The sequence below is a fragment of the Octopus bimaculoides genome, chromosome 18 (assembly GCF_046866305.1).
Source record: "Octopus bimaculoides isolate indiv1 chromosome 18, ASM4686630v1, whole genome shotgun sequence".
Taxonomy (NCBI): Eukaryota; Metazoa; Mollusca; class Cephalopoda; order Octopoda; family Octopodidae; genus Octopus; species Octopus bimaculoides.
The window spans coordinates 3,768,853-3,786,781 of NC_142945.1; the positions used below are offsets into that span (position 1 = coordinate 3,768,853).

The following is a 17,929-nucleotide window of genomic DNA, read 5'->3' on the forward strand; positions in this document are numbered from 1 at the left end:
TACATACATCTATATATATATATATATACATCTATACATATATACATTTACATGGAGTAGATAAAACAGGGGACAACTGATGAAGGGAATGTTCTTTATGTTGCCTCTCTCGTTTCTCTATTTGTTTCTTTTGTTGTTCGCAAAAAAGTTCGTTTTGCATGTTTTTGTTTTTTATGTTCTCGTTTCTCATTTTGTTGACGTATTTTTGATGTCCTATACCCATATATGCATGTATTTATACATATATATGTAGGTATGTACAAATATGTATGTATATATGCATATATTTATATTATATTATATATACACGCACATATATATATATACATACATATATACATAATACACACACACACACACACATATATATATGTATATATGCACACACAATTAAATCAAGGATATAAAATCCTGTTAAAGGGGTGTCACCATCCAAGTTCCCCGTATTTATCCAGTGCATCAGTGAAAAACCAAAGATGTTAGCTTCGTATTGATGGATATGGGTATATTTCTTTTTCTCATACGTAAACAATACTTACATACTTATATATATATGTATATATACATTGATGTCTGATCAGAAAGTATCGGGACTGTTGCTGTAAATGGAAAACTGTAACCCATATCAATTCGGCATTTAATCTCCTTCGAGGTAGTTCCCTTCTAATGCCACACGCTTTATCCAGCTTCTAATACAAATTTATTCTACAGCATACTACAACTCAACAAATAGCTTTTATACACTCTCTATATATTTTAGACTAGAGATTTCGATTTCGTTTCGGAAGTGACTCGAGTATACGGTATTGATAAGTTGCAACTACGGCGAAATACGGTATCAGCCGCTCTTGTGATCACTTCTGGGGCGATTTCGTTTCACTTAGCTCTAAAGAAACATACTTATAACACGCCATGTACACCCTCTCCTCCCATCGGATCTCTCACTATGGTTCTCTGTGTGTGTATGTATGTGTTAATCATTGCCTGCTACCAAGTCTAGTACGTGCTCTCATTCTGCATCTCTTTGCCTGTCCAAAACGTTTACATTAGTTTGTCCTAAACACCCATGCATGTTTTCCGACTCTTAGTTTCGCCCTTCTTTCATCTGCTCTGCGTTACATAAAGCTTTCCTTTCGCAAATCTCAATAATTACTCCTGTTGGTTTTGAATGTGTATCATATACGATTCATGGACGCCAGGGCAATGTTTCCTGAGTATCACATGCGATAAACAACACAGGCAAAGGGTTATCTCTCTTCTCTGCACATCACTTTTACTATCTCTTCCCATCTCTCTATACGATGTAAAGAACCAATGCAAAAATCAATCAACCAGCCAACCAACCAACATTTATATCAGTTATTATTAAATAGACATTATTAATGCTAATTTATGTAATATATTATCTATGCTAATTTATGTTTGTATGTAACATATGCCTGTGTTCCGTTTGTCTATTTTCCTGCGAAAACTCATTTGGTTTGTATGATATGACGTACCTCACGCCTGGTTTGTGTTTCTTATGGTTGACTTAGCTTAATTACTCTATAATTTGGTCTACTCACAGTAATTTAATTAGTGGCTGGTTTTTTGTTTTATACTTAACTTGATCAGTAGTATTCGAGGTTACTCGTACTTAATACTTAGAAAACATTAGTTACCAATATACAACTGGGGGCAAGGGGGTACTCTATGCGGCCATCTTGTAAGTTTTTGTAGAATTTTTGTAGAATTTAGGCGAAAACGGTCATATAGGCTCACACACACGCACAAATCCCCATAAATGTATTCATCCACAAATAAGAACCTATGTGTGTATGTGTATATATATATATATATATACATACACACACATGCAGTCATACACACTCACAAACAGGTACATACAGTGACAGGTATTGCTACACATAGACTGACAAATGTGGACACATGAAGAGAGAGGGAAAGAGAGAGAGATAGTGAAGGAGGGAGGGAGAGAGAGAGATAGTGAAGGAGGGAGGGAGAGAGAGAGAGAGACAAACATACACAAAGACACAAACACGTAGACACACACCCTCACTCCCTCTCTTTCCCTCACACACGCATACAGACAGATACACACAGAAGCATTCACACATAAACTGGCACACAAACAACGCTCTCTCTCTCTCACACACACACACACACACACACACACACACACGCACGCGAATATAATGACGTCGTCAATGGCTGTCATTTCTGATTCTGTCACTTCTGAGCTGAAGTGTTGACAAACATTTTACTCTCGTTTGACATCCGGACAATCAAGTTTTAGCAATTACTTTACTGCAATCATTGATTTAGTCTCACTAACAACCATTATGTCAATTATCTTATTAATTAATTTGGCAATTAACCTTACTATTTCATTCATCTACCTTTGTTGTAGCACTAAACTACAAGATTCTCATATCTGGTAACTGTATTTGCAAAAAGTAGCAGCCAAAACTCCATTGGATTACATCGTATTATGTTGGATAAGCAAAAGGCGCATTGAATAATATAGGCACCGTGGATATTTCCAAAAATACGAGATGGTCACGGGTGGGGAGTCGGTATGTCTTTGATCATGGGTTTGCTCGATTCCACTAGGATTAGCCTAGTGAAACAACGACAACTGTACAGTGTTGGTACGTTCCCGGAAAGTCGGTTTCGCTTCCCGGTTCACTTACATCTCATTCTTTCACTGATGCAAACGAATGATACCTCTCACTCGCAAGGTTTTCTTCATCATCAAGGTTTTTCTTCTAAAGCAGAAGACCCACGTCTCAGTCATGTGATAATATACGTATATGTGTATGTACATATCAGTAGGTATATATTAATACATATATATTGTGTACATATATAAACCTCTCTCTCCCTCTCCCTCTCTCTCTCTAGCCGAAATTGCAAAGACGATCTGGAACTCGACTGAAGAAAGAAAACTCCGTATGACCCGTCCTTGTTTTCTTTATATCGTCTGTCTGGATATTTTGTTGTCCCTTTTTTTGTATCACCTAACTGTCTGGATGTTCTGCGTTCTTGTCCCATTTTTGGCATTCCTTTTTATATGTATGTATATGACTATATGTATATATATATGTAAAAAGAATACATCCCACTACCCACACATACACATAGGGAGATGCAGATATATATAATACGTATATATTTGATATAAATTCCATATACTTGAATATGATGCATATATTGGTATACAATATAAATTTATTATACAAGACAGAATAAGTGGATAGAACTGTATACGGATGTCGAACCACTGACGAAAGTTTCTCTTAACGACAAAATGTTACTCAGCAAAACGTACAAAACATTTTACTGGATCATAATTTTTTTGATTAGAGTAAAACACACACACACACACACGACGGGTAACACCAGTTTATATATACAATATATATTGGCGGTGGCACGGCTATATGGTAATAAGTTCGCCTCCCAACCACATGGCTCCGGGTTCAGTCTTTCTGCTTGGAACCTTGTAAGTGGATTTGGTTGTCGGAAACGGAAAGAAGCCAGTTTATATATATATATATATATATATATATATATATATATATAACCAGCACCATGTACATAACGTGCATACGCTGCAGTTTATCATCTCAGTAGCATGTGTCTTGCTTTCGGTTATTGCTTTAGATTCCTATGTAATCGTGTGCAGTTATAAGATCGAAAGGAACATCCAAGACGTGACAGCTGGAAGAAGAGAGGGCTCTCCCCCCCACCACTGGAGGAAAGTTGGGGGAAAGTGAAATCAAGTAACTTGCTCAAGGAACATAACGTACAGCTGCGACCAGAAACTGAATCCACAATCCTAGGGTCGGGTGCTGAACACCAAAACTGCTCACCCACGGGCCATCAGACTATTTAAGTATACATATATATCTATATATACACACAGATACACATATATATACACACACATATATACGTATGCGCGCGCGCGCGCACACACACACACACACACACACACACACACACGCACGCGCACACACACGCCCTGGCTTATGAAGACGAGATTCATATCAACCGAGTCAGCATTTAGCAGCGGCAGTTTTTCTTTTTTTTTTTTTTTTTTTTTTATTAAGAAAAGATTTGACTGCTATTTCTTGCGGGTAGGATGATTGCTTAGAGTTCGCTCCTGCACTGGGTGGGTATTGTTTTTGTTGTTGTGGTAGTGATTGTAGCAGTATATGTTGTGGTGGAGTGTTGCTGTTAGATGCTGTTGTTTAGTCCTAGATAAAAGTCATTACTGAAGACAATCCAGCCATGGAGATCCCATCTATTCTTAAGCATAGTGTACCATGGATTGCATTGTATAATGCGCTCTTCCTTCTCAAAGCGGCAGAGGAAGTTTTAACTGCTGCTTCTCGTGCGTGGAAACGACTACTAAGAGGCTTCATCGATGGTGGTGGCGGCGGTGGTGGTGTCTTTCACTTTTATTTATCTTTTTCTTGTTTCAATAATTAGAGTGCGGCCATGCTGGGGTACCGCCTTGAAGAATTTTTAGTCGACCCTAATAGTTATTCTTTTTTTTAAGCCTGGTACTTATTCTATCGATCTCTTTTGCCGAACCGCTGAGTTACGGGGGACGTAAACACACCAACACCGGTTGTCAAGCAATAATAGTGGACAGACAGAGAAACACGCGCGCACACACACACACACACGATACACACACGCGCGAACACACACACACACACACACAACAGGCTTCTTTTCAGTTTCCGTGTACCAAATCCACTCACAAGGTTTTGGTTAGCCCAAGGCTATAGTAGAAGACACTTGCCCAAGGTGCCACGCAGTGGGACTGAACTCGGAACCATGTGAGTGGGAAACAAACTTCTTACCACACAGCCACCCTGGCGCCTTTTGCTAGTAGTGATCGTGGTGGTGGTGGTAACTGAGGTTGTGTATGTCCTTATGGAGGCGCAAGAGTGGCTGTGTGGTAAGAAGCTTGCTTCCCGACCGCATGGTTCCGGGTTCGGTCCCACTGTGTGGTACCTTGGGCAAGCGTCTTCTACTGTAGGTTCGGGCCGACCATAGCCTTGTGAGTGGATTTGGTTGACGGAAACTGAAAGAATCCCGTCGTATTTCTCTCTCTCTCTCACATATATGTGTGTGAGTGTGCGTGTGTATGTATGTGTGTGTGTGTCCCAACACCGATTGACAACAGATGTTGGGGTGTTTACGTTCCCATAACTTAGCGGTTCATCCAGAGAGGCCCATAGAATAAGTACCAGGTTTTTTTGCTTTTTAAAAAACATAACTGGGGGGTCGATTCACTCGACTAAGAATTCCTCAAAGTGGTGCTCCATCATGGCCGCAGTCTAATGATGGAAACAAGATAAAAGACGTGACTTGTCGCATAGCGTTGGTGGTAATGGTGGGAGGAGATGATACGCGTAGTAGTAGTAGTAGTAGTAGTAGTAGTGGTGTTTGCTATGGTACTGTTGCCCCAGGTCAGCTCTGAGTATACATATAATGAAAGACCTTCCAACCGTGACCACCTCGGCTCTGTTCTATGGGCAGAGATCTCAGAACTACATCATACAATGCATATCTCTTTTCTAAGACAATCGAGTAATATTTGAGGGAGGTTTAGCTGCCGTTTCTACCAGGTCGAGCTTCCAGATACAGATCCGGTGGTGGTGTTGATGGTGGTATTGGTGGTGGTGACGTGGTGATGTTAGTGGTGGTGGTGGTGGTCATGGTCGTAATGGCAACAGGAGCGACAATGTCGTCAGTGATTCTTCTGGACATGGTACTGTTGCTGGTAGTCGTGGTAGTAGTAGTAGTAGTAGTAGTAGTAGTTGCAATGATAACGATGGTGCTATTGTTATTGTTGCGGTGGTGGTGGTGGTGGTGGTTGTGATGGTAACGATGACGGTGGTGGTGGTGGTGGTGGTGGCGGTGGCGTTGTTATTTTTGCCTTTGTTTCTTTTTATTCTTGGAGGCGGTAGTGGTGTGTGTGGGGGGGTGAAGAAGAGGGAGGGGGTGATGGTGGTAGAGTTGGTGTTGGTGGTGGTGGCCACCATCGTAATAATAGCGACTAACGTTGATAGTGTTGGTCGTGATGGTGGTGGGGTTGGCGCTGGAGATGGCATTGTTGATAGTGTTGCTGCTGTTGTCGTCGTTCGTTTTGTTGTTGGGGGGGGGGGGTGATGAGGAGGGGGTAATGGTGGTGGTTGCGTTCGTGTTGTCGTTGTGGTGGTGGCGTCGATGCTGTTGTTAAGGTTGTTGTTGTTGACGGAGGTGGCGAGAGTCGGCAGTGCAAGGCTTGGACATGGTCAAGATAATAAACAATTACCGATGAACGGACCCCTTTCCCCTCAGACCCCCCCCCCCACGCAAAAAAAGTATAATGCCAATATAGTCATTCCACTTAGAAGTATCTCGAGAAGAAAGACGGAAAGAAAGAGAGAGAGTAAAAGAAATTGAGAAAAACAAAGAAAGAAAACGGCTGAAGGAAAGAAAGGAGAAGAAGAGGAGGATGAGGAAGAAGAAGAAGAGGAAGAAGAAGAAGAGGAGTAAGAGCAGTACAAGGTAGCAGATGGTCCCTGGATTTCACAGAAGGTCTCACAACATGCGAACACCAATTAGATCGAACAGACCTTGAAACGAAGAAAGAAAACCAACTATAAAAAACAACAACAAAAAAGAATAAAGGGAAAAAAGAGGGGGTGGGGTGGGAATGGGAAGAGGTGGGGGTTATACAGAAGTATAAAACATCGTTGCTGTTGCTTGGTTTGTTTATGAATTTAGATACATTACTACAACGATAACAACAACATTAATAATAATAATAACAATGGTTTCGAATTTTGGAATAAGGCCAGCAGGTTCGGGGTGGGGGTGGGGGGTAAGTCGATAAAAATCGACCCCAGTGCTCGACTGGTACTTAATTTGTTGACCCCCGAAAGGATGAAAAGCAAAGTCGACCTCGGCGGAATTTGAACTCAGAACGTAACGACGACGGGCGAAATGCCGTTAAGGCTTTCGCTCGGTGTGCTAACGATTCAGCCAGCAATTCTTTCTGCTATAAGCTCAAGGCTTGAAATTTTTTCGGGGTGGGGTTAATCAATTGCATTGAGTTCAGTACTTGACTGGTACTTTGTTTTATCGACCCCGAAAGAATAAAAGGCAAAGTTGACCTCAACGGGATTTGAACTCAAAAACGTTCTTCCACCCCAGTGTCTTATAACTGGTTTTGACAGGCCTTCATACAAGGCCTGTCATTTAAGGGTTTGGTTATGATCGATTAAATCGATTCCAATATTTGACGGATACTATGGCAGCAAGCTGGCTGAGTTGTTAGAACGCCGGACGAAATGCTTACCGACATTACATCCGCCGAAGTTGACTTTACCTTTCATCCTTTCGGGGTCGATAAAGTAAGTACCTGTTTCACACTGGATGCCGATGAAATCGACTTAGCCCCTCCCTCGAAATTGCTGGCCTTGTGTCAAAATTTGAAAACGATATTTGACGGAGACTACTTTATTTTATCAAATCCAAGACAGATAAACATTTCAGGTCGACCTCAGGAGGGTTTGAACTCAGAACCATAAGGCATAAAACCTTAATTCATTTCGTCTGAAATTTTGGTGGGAGTGGGTAGTCGATTACATCGACCTCAGTATGCAGCTGGTACTTATTTCATCGACCTTGGCGGAATTTGAACTCAGAACGTAAAGACGGACGAAACGCTCTATCGATTCTGCTAATTCACCATTCTTTTTGTACCAGTAATATAATGTATAGTAAGGTAGTGAATGAAAAAAATCGGTGGAGTGAGAGAAAGAGAGAGAGAGAGAGATAGGGTGGGGGAGAAGGGGTCGGGGAGAGTGTGGAAGACAGAGATTTGAGGATGAAGAGTGAAAGAGTGAAAGAGAGGAATGATGAGAGAGAGGAATGATGGGGGAGAGAAAGACTGGGGGAGAGAAAGGCTGGGGGAGAGAAAGGCTGGGGGAGAGGTAAAGTCGGAGGAAAAGAGAGAGAGAGACTCGCTGTTAAGCGAGTCTGTCACGTGATCATATTTCTGTTGATGTCATTTCCCTTCAATATTACTTGAACGGCTGCTCTTGGAAAAAGCTAGTTGGGGCAGCTCAATGTGCTAGAAATAGTAATCAAATATCCCTCAAATCACACTTAATGTTTCGTAAAAAATAAATTAGGAAGGACGCTCCTAATAAACAAAGTTTCCTTTGTTCGATCTAAAGGCCGACTCTCACCGCCGCTGCCGCTATGCGAATCACTAAAACTACTACCACCACGACGACGACCACCACCACCGCCACCATCACCATCACCATCATGGAGTGGCCGGTTGTGATAAGACGCCACTTTCTTTCATCAAAAATTATTGCCTCGTCAAGAAAGGTCATCCAAATTGATAGACCCATGATAAGAAGCGCTACAGCTATGACCGTCCTATTGACGATTTTAGATGAAGTATATATAGTTTTACATTATCTTCATACTTTTAAATGTTTTACGACAGTAAAGTGTGATTTGTGGTAGATTTGGCTGCTATTCTTACCAGGCCATAATCAATCCTGTAACGGTTCATCAGTTTGGAAAACATACCCTTGATCTTGCAGATTACTGGTCAAAGGCAATCCGGCCGTGACCATGCCATTTGTTAGTTTATATATTTATTTCATGCATTAAGGCGGCGAATCGTCCGTCTTTACGTTTTAAGTTGAAATTCCGCCGAAGTAACTGCCTTTCAAACTTTCTGGGTCGATAAAATAAATATTGTTGGAATACTGAGATCGATGTAATCGAATTTACCCCTTCTCTAAAATTTCAGGCCTTGCGTTTAGAATAGAAAGTTTACATTTAATGTCAGGTGTGAATCGAAGGAGATTAGCTTGACTTTTCAAGCAAGTCATGTGACCCTCTAAGGGATCTCACGCTTGACAGAAATGATATCGTTCAGTCCCAGGTCATCCTTGATTTTGTAGATTATTCGTCAAATGCACTCCGGCCGCGACCCTACCATCTATCATTTCACAGATGATATGTTTAAATTATCTAATAAATAGTATGCTTTGGGGGGAGATTTGGCCGTTTTTTCTAGCAAACCGTGCGACCCTCTTGGAGTTCTCTCGTTGGTTCGAGCAGAGATGATATCGTTTAGCCCTCGGTCATCCTTAATCCAGCAGCTTATAATCAAAGGCGCTTTGGCCATGATCATACCATCTCTGTTTTCATAGTTTGTCTAGGTTTACATTATTTAATGTCTTTCCTTTTAATTTTTTGCCACAGAAGAGTTATTTGAGTGAGATTTGGCTGCCATTTCTACCATAAAGACCCTCTCATCTACTCTACTTCATTTCCCGCTACACCAGTATAAATAACAAACAGCACAGCTGATATTTATGTTGGTGTAGCGTGAGAGGAAGTAGAGACTGACAACCCAGATTAGACCTTCCATTTGATTGATTTTTATTGGCCAATCAGTTTACTACAGAGTAAAACGAAGACGTCGAGCAGACTGGTGATGTTAAGTGTCGGCTGCAATTAGTTCACGGAAAAGTTTATAGGGAGAATTGAATCAGTCCAGGTGTCGTGGGTTGGGTGGAGAATCTAACGTTTTGGGCTGATGCCCTTTGTCAAAGAGTTAAGAAAGGACAGTAATTGATGGGTATCGTAAATGATTGGAATAGAGTGAAGAAACAGTGTGTAAGGGAAGCAATATAGGAAAATGATCCAGATATTGATCATAATTTGTCAAAACCAATCATAACACACCAATTCCTATTGGTCAACTGAAACGCACACACACACACACACACACCCACACACACGCCCCCCACGCCCCCCCACGCCCCCCCCACGCCCCCCCCCACGCCCCCCCACGCCCCCCCCCCCCACACACAACGATTAAATTAATATTTATAATATCGTCCGTGTTGTACAACTTTTCTTTTTCAGTCAAACTCAGAACCACATCTGTTACTTATTTTTAGTTATTTTAACCAGCTTGGGAGCCTTCACGTGGTCGCTAGAAGTGCTGGAAATAATAACTAAATTTGCCTTCAATCATGCTAATATCTTTATGTTAACAAAATGGCAGCCAGGGTTATTGGATAATGCAGTTCTTCATTTATAGGTTTCTTTGGTTTTCAAAACGGTCAAAAAAAAAAAAAAAAAAAAATGAAAGGACACATTTGATAATGTAGTCCTAGATGCACTTTTTTCTGAAATATAGATGAGACAGTCACGGTAGGAACATCGTTGATCATAAATCTACTGAACCTTTAAAACAATCTGTCCGTTGTATAAAAAGAGAACGGCACATTGTGTAATGTAATACATTGTGTAAGTACACACTTCCTGGAATAAAGATGGGATGGTCACAGTTGGAACGTGTTTGATCATAAATCTGCTGGATCTTTAAAACTATCTGTCCATTGTATATATATATATAAAAAATTGGAAAGATACAGTGGTTAATGTAGTCCTAGATACAGTCCTCCAAAATAAAGTTGGGATAGTCACGTATGGAATACTGTTCATCATAAGTCTACTGGGACTCTTGGAAATTTTAAACGGTCTTTCTACCGGTAATTATATATTAAAAAAATGGAAAATAAGGGCACATGTTTTACAAAAAGACAGGATGGTCATGGTAAGACTTCCTTTGATCCCAGGTCTTCTCAATAAGATCTGACCTGGGGCTAAACCACAAGAACATCGTTAACAACAATAATAAAAGCATTTACTAATTTCTTTTTCTGAGAAAATTGGCTTTGAAGTCAACATGAGTGAGATTGTATCAAATAGTATTTATTGATTTTTTTTCCCTTTTGGTGGAGGGGAGGAGGAGGTGCAGTTTAAAAAATGCAAAAAAAAAAAAAGAAAAAAAATGGCCGATAGTGTGAAGAACGACAGATGTCGCCATATCGTCCCTTTCTGTGTAACGACATGGTTTTGCAGAATATTCTCAATTTTAACAAGAAGATCGATATTTTTCTTTCGAATAAATATGAAGATTCCGCCAAAACAAGCATCACCATCATTATCATCATCAACAACATTAATATCAATAACAGGGATTTAGTTAAATTCAATAGGAAACTATATCCATATCCGTTTTCTCTCCAAGACAATACAATAAATTCCTGATTTTGCTCCAAATAGAAATATCCGACCAATTCGCAGTTTCTCACGTAAATTAAATCTAACTGACAAACAGTCCTTCTCATATCAAACCGGTCTTTGCACATCAAACCGGTTTTTTCTTTGCATGTCAAACCGATTCCGTCTTTGCATATCAAACCGGTTCCATCTTCATACATCAAACCAATTTCGTCCTTACATATCAAACCGATTCCGTCTTTATATATCTTGTGCAGAAGCCAACCTTAAATGCCAAGCGGTCAAAGTAACTTCGGCCAGACGACAGATATTCTTTTGTACTTTGTTCAATCCCATAAGTTGTCATTTTATTGAAAAGCTCTATAACTAGGGCAATTCTTTTTCAAACACCATCCTATCGCTTTTAAAAAATGAACATGGTCACGACACTCAAACCATGACTTTCCCGTTCGATATTATTCTTTAAGATGTTTTGCTTATATTATTCACAAATGTTCATTTTTTAAGACAATGAATGTTGTCTGAAAGAGAATTATTTTTTAAGACAATGAATGTTGTCTGAGAGAGAATTATTTCTAACCGATCGAGATACTACGAAGAGAATCCTTTTTGGTGGGTAGTGGAATTTGTTTGAGCTTGTTTTGATTTACATTATCTACATTTGACGGACATTTGTCTTCATCTCCAGGCCCTCTTTTCTTATCACATGATCAAAAAATCTTATCACATGATCAAAAGATCTCAGTTGCTCGGCCCTTATCTCATAAAGCAGTTTCCTATTTATCACATCCCGGGTCATCACTTCTTCATCAATGGTTTCCTCAATATTCTCCTTAAGACACAGTTCTCTAAGAACTTTCTCATTTCTGATGTTAAAGACTGTGCATCACTTCCGTACATTAACGCAGTAGAACCATTACTATTTGAGTAAAACGTCAGGCGAAACAAAGTCCTTGTCATATAGAAGTTTACAATAAACGCACGCGCGCACACACTTATGTGTGGAGAGAGAGAGAGAGAGAGAGAGAGAGAGAGAACGAGATAGAGAGCAAGCGAGTGGTATAACTAATTATTGCCAGCTGAGTGAAACTAGAGCAACATGAAATAAAGTGTCTTGCTCAAGGACACAACGCGCTGTCAGGAATTGAACTCACGACTTTACGATCGTGAGCCGAACGCCCTCTCCACTAAGCCACACGCCTTCACACTTAAGTGGCCGAGTACTCCACGGACGTGTGCCCTTAACTTAATACTCAGAGAGAATCGGCGAGAGAACGCTGTGCCTTTGGAATTCCAGGTATAATCCATTGAACAGGCTCAATTTCAGTCACAAAGTAATGATCGACCGGAGGTTACAAAGACAAATCAGAAAATGACATTTGCCCAAGGCGTAACGCAGTGGGACCGAACCCAGGATCTCGTGGATGCAAAACAAACTTTTTAACAATTCAGCCTTTCTGCACTTACTACCACTAGTGTGTGCGTGTGTATCCTTGACAGAGACATTTTAATGTTGACAGCCACACCATCTAGCGGCAAATTGATGGCTTTAGTGCAAGGACACAGCTGTAGGCAATGATAATACACTCTCATTGACTAATATTTCATTCCATATATTAGCGAGTAATCAAGGCCCTAACTCATAGCATATCATTCCTCTCACAAAAGGACCAGTATCAATTTCATTGTGACATGATACTATAGTGAGATAGTACAATGACCCGTTCTATAGTGCTATCGTTCTATCAAGAACTAATTTATAATGACAACGTTCTATGGTGAAAGTTTTTTATGAGAATCACAGCACAAACTATTTTTACATTCATAGTGCCTGCAGAAAAAACATTTAAAAAATTACAAATTCAAAAATGCAAGCATAAAAAAAATCAAAGAATGACGAATAAAATCAACGTAAAATTTGATAAGTTGTGTGTGTATGTGTATAAGCGCGCGCGTGTGTTTGTGAGTGTATTTGAGTAATGTGTGAATGCGTGTTCTTTGGTATTGGGGAAGTGTGTGTGGAGTTGGTATTGGGGGAAAGAATGGAGGGAATTTATCTGCTGTTGGATCAATAATTTTAGTTTTTACTATATTTTACTATTCTTTACACAAATATTGCCTCTCTCTGTCTCTCTCTCTTTGCCTCTCTCTGTCGCTTCCTCTTCTTTCATTGTGTCTCATATCTCTCTCCAAGCCTGCATTACTCGATGGCAATGGGGCAGATAATAGGCATATAAAAACTACTCGTCATCACGAACCAATGAGAAATACTCTTCGCGGTAGAGGTAGTTCGACCAAATACAAATAACAGCTAAATCACCCTTAGATCACATCTTACAGCAAAGACTTAAATATACTATTCACGCAAAAAAGAAAAAGAAAAGCAGAGAGGATATTCGCCATCCAAACTCGAAAACCTTTGAACATAAGTGTGGTCAACAAGGGCCTGGACCTAACTAACTAAAACCTTTACATCCAACTAATTTGATCATACATCTGGTCAAATAACTCATGTATTTACCCCAATATATAAATAACTTTATCATATATCTGGTAAAATATATGAAACCATTCCATTTTAGTCAGAAATATAAGGAATCAACGTCAAGTTAACTCTTCCCATCTCCAGAATACTGTTTAGTTTTTTTTTTCTTAAATATTTACATTTATATAGTTTATTTGCTTTATTGAAATTTTTTCTTTTAGAAAAAAAAAATTCAAGGCTCGCTTCAAACATTTTTTTTTTTTTGTAATACTGAGCAATTTTTAATTTTTAGTCGCCGATATTTTTTTTTTACTCCTTCCTCCTTTTCTTCTTCTAGTCTCCTTTATGCATCGTTTTTATCTCTTTTAATAAACGTGCATGATCTCATCATCAGACTTCTAGTCCCTAATACGATGGCACTATAGCCAAACTAACATTGATGTTTGTAATTAATCAAATCCCGTTTCGGTTAACTCTCTCTCTCTCTCTCTCAGTATTTCCCTATCTCTCTTTGTCTTTCACACACACATACTCACTAAAAATCTTCGCTATTCTCTTGATCTAAAAGAGATTAATGGTCCATAAGGCATGCCGACAAAAGACTGCTCCACAAATACGCTTTGATAAAGTTTAGAATCTCTAGAGAGTCTTAACACACCAATAACAACTGGCTCGACACACTAGTACAGCAGGCAAAGCAACAACAACAACATCAACAACAACAACGAAAATATTTCGAAAAGTGTGAAGCAAAGAGATAATTTAACAAATTATTCTATGAAAATTCGAAAAAATTTTAGACTCGGATTTAAAATTTTTTAACCCCCTACCACAACTCTACTAAAATTTAAATATTGTAATTTTCGGATTAAAATTTAACTATTTCCTCAATAAACTTGGAACTATATTGAATTTTCCATTTTTTTTTTTACAAATTTAGAATTTTTGCACCAACAATTTATATTTTTGCACCAAGATTTTATAATTTTGCACCAACAATTTATAATTTTGCACCAACAATTTATAATTTTGTACCAACAATTTATAATTTTGTACCAACAATTTATAATTTTGCACCAACAATATATATTTTTCCCCAGTATTTTAATTTTTGTACAAATATCTAAATTTGTGCCCTAACATTTTATTTTTTGCCCAAAATTGCATCGAATTTTTAATAATTTTTCTATAAATTTACTAATTTCGTAAAAGTCCTTCTTAATCCCAAATTAGTGATCAGACATTAATCTAGAAAATGTTACGGATAGATAAAATAAAATAATATTGGAAAATAAGAAAAAAAATTTACATAAGCATAGTTTCTTCGTTTAGGTTTCAAGTTCAAATCGGTTGATCGTTGTCTCTGCTTATAAATACTTCTGGGTCGATAAAAGAAATCATTTCGGGTAAAATAAAGGGTAGAATAAGTGCCAGGCTTTAAAAAACCCCTCAAGGTAGTGCTCCAGCATGGTCGCAGACCAATGACTGGAACAAACGATAAAAGATAATCGTAATCTGCACCCTTCAGGGTTTCATTAAAAGATATACATTTTTTGTTAAGTTATGAGGAAACAAATGCAAGAGCACCAGTCTGCAGCTGTGATCGATACAGTGATTCATATATCAATACTCATCAATAATTTATGTTGCGATAATTTAACACTGGATTAGCTCCTCTGCCTTAAGATGGGATGGTTAAGGTTAGAACGTCTATGATCGTGGTTTTTCTCTATCAAGCAAGATTCGTTGATAGTGCTGTTGGTGTTCTTTAGTCGTAAGTGACGAAATTAGCCTTGATTAGCTGACAAACCAGTGTTTCTCAAGCATTTTTGAAACCTGTGGCCTCTTCTGATTTCTATTTTACCTTCGGTTGGACCCTCCTAGACATTCGATGTTTAAAACAAAATCCTTTTATAGAAATTATACATTTCTAAATCTCTCAGAGATTTATACAGTAGTAACACTATAAAGTGGTGGTATGTTGTCAACTTAATGTGACAGTCCCATGAAAGGGAATAATACTATTGCTATTTAGCCCTAGGAAGCACCGCTTCCTGTCGGCCTTGACACATTTCCTGTGTCCTTATGTTTACAAAGGGGGAGACAAGCACCTCTACCCAGCAAAACCAGCATCCAAAATATAAAATTTTAAAATTTTATAATTAAATATTATTAGGTATTTTATAAAAGAATTGTTAAAATATTTTGTGTCTTGTAGAGCTATAACCAATTTATTTAATATAAATTTTAACGGCAAAACCGTATGTGCCCCTCCCCAGGGTCATACACACCCAAGTTGAAAACCACTGTGATAGACGGTCAGGGCGTTCCAGTCGTGATCGACCCGTCGTGTTCGTAGATGCACCAACACACATTTACATATATACAGCTACACACGCAAATATATATATATATATACATATATATATATATATATATATATATATAAATATAATACATGCAATGCACACACTTGTCTGTGAGGAAATATATCTTTAAAGCTATTAGTATTAATTCCGAGAGAGGTTTCGTAGTCATTCCCTGCAAGTCCAACGACTACCAAGAGACTCACGAAGGAGAACAAGATATCCGGGCGGATGGGGGTGGCGGGTGATGGTAGAGACCAACAACCAATCATTTGAGAGGCCAGCAATTCATAACGTGTCGCTGCAAACTGCTTTGTTTAAACCAATCAATTCAGACATTTGACATCCAACGGTCGAGTCCATTTGACTTTAGATAAGTATTACAACACGGAATAGTTCATTGCTGTATTGTGTGTGAATCAGCTGTAACAGCGTCATCTTAAAATATTATAAGTATCACCGCAGCTTGGAATGCTTGGTTCCGTGTTCAAGTTCTATGGTCTCTAGCCAGAGAACTCGTTTTGGTATTTTTGGACATACTTCCATACCTACCTACCACCAACATCCTTACCATCCCCATCACCACCCTGTTATGTATTTAGGAGACAAATGAAGAATCATTACTCAGTGACTCAGTCAGATGTAATTAGTAGCCGCCATGTCTTCTACAAATTTACGCCATATCGTTGTTTATCATTGTCATCATAATTATTAATTATTATTATCATTATTATTATTTATAAAGAGAATGGATATTTGAGGTTAATTTTTTTTATTATGGGAAATGTTTCAGTTTTTCCCCTTGGGTTTGGTTTCAGTCTTTAGTATACTGAAGAAAGAGAGAGAAAGAGAGCATGTGTGAGAAAGGGAGTTCATGCGTGTGTGTGTGAGGGAGAGAGAGAAATAGAGAGAGAGAAGAAGAAGAAGTGTGTGTGTATATATGAGAGAGAGAATGTGCAAGAGAGAGAGTGTGTGTGTACACAAGAGAGAAAGAGAGAGAGAGAGAGAGAGAGAGTCTGCGTGCATAAGAGAGAAAGAGAGCTAAATAGAAAGAAAAAGAGAGAGAACGTGTGTGAGAGAGAATGTGCAAGAGAGATAGGGTGTACAAGAGAGAGAGAGAGAGAGAGAGAGAGAGAGTCTGCGTGCATAAGAGAGAAAGAGAGCTAAATAGAAAGAAACAGAGAGAGAATGTGTGTGAGAGAGAATGTGCAAGAGAGATAGGGTGTACAAGAGAGAGAGAGAGAGAGAGAGAACTAAAGAGAGAGGGACAGAGAGCTAAGGAGAGAGAGAGAGAGAATTTGCGAGAGAGCAAAAGATGCACGAGATATTTTTATAAAACTTTTCTTATATGTTTCTTCACTACACACACACAACTACGACCACCCCTAAGGAAGAAGAAATATAAAAATGATAAACTTAACTTTTCAGCCTTTCGGGATCAATAAAGACGAGGTATCCATCCTTGTGGTATATGTCCCGGCTCTTTATATTGCGAGTTGAAATCCCATCGTGGCCTTGGGTGATAAACTTAATCTATCGTTAGGCTTAAAACCCGGGTGACGGATTTCTTGGTTGCGATTCCTTCGTTCTTTTGTACCATTACCGTTCTTTTACCGTTTTGCATTATTCTGTCTCTTCTTCCCTCCACCCACTCTCTTTCTTTCACTCTCTATCTCTCTCTCTTTAAATCTGTCTTTATTCAAATGTATTTTTTCTCTTCAGATGACGGCGGTAATTTGCATTGAGAACAATGAAGCTGATTGGTGCAGAGGGACAGGTAAGTTTCTCACAAGCCATGCTGATGAGCCGGTTTCGATTCTCGGCAAATCAGTATGTGTGTGTATATAATATATATATAAAGCTTTGGTTAGATTATGTATAAGTGAATATATGCATGCATACATGTATATACACATTCCTCTTGCTTTCTCTCTCCTATCAC

The 17,929-nt window shown here is 38.9% G+C and overlaps 1 long non-coding RNA gene across 1 annotated transcript in view; it reads right to left on the bottom strand.

Moving 5' to 3' along the window:
• LOC149131970 (uncharacterized) overlaps window positions 1-17,683 on the bottom strand; it is a 57,300-nt gene extending 39,617 nt beyond the window's left edge. Inside the window, exon 1 of the long non-coding RNA XR_016244926.1 lies at window positions 17,409-17,683. This is a non-coding gene — a long non-coding RNA (uncharacterized LOC149131970). The remainder of the gene's footprint in view (window positions 1-17,408) is intronic.
• Window positions 17,684-17,929: the final 246 nt, after the last annotated feature.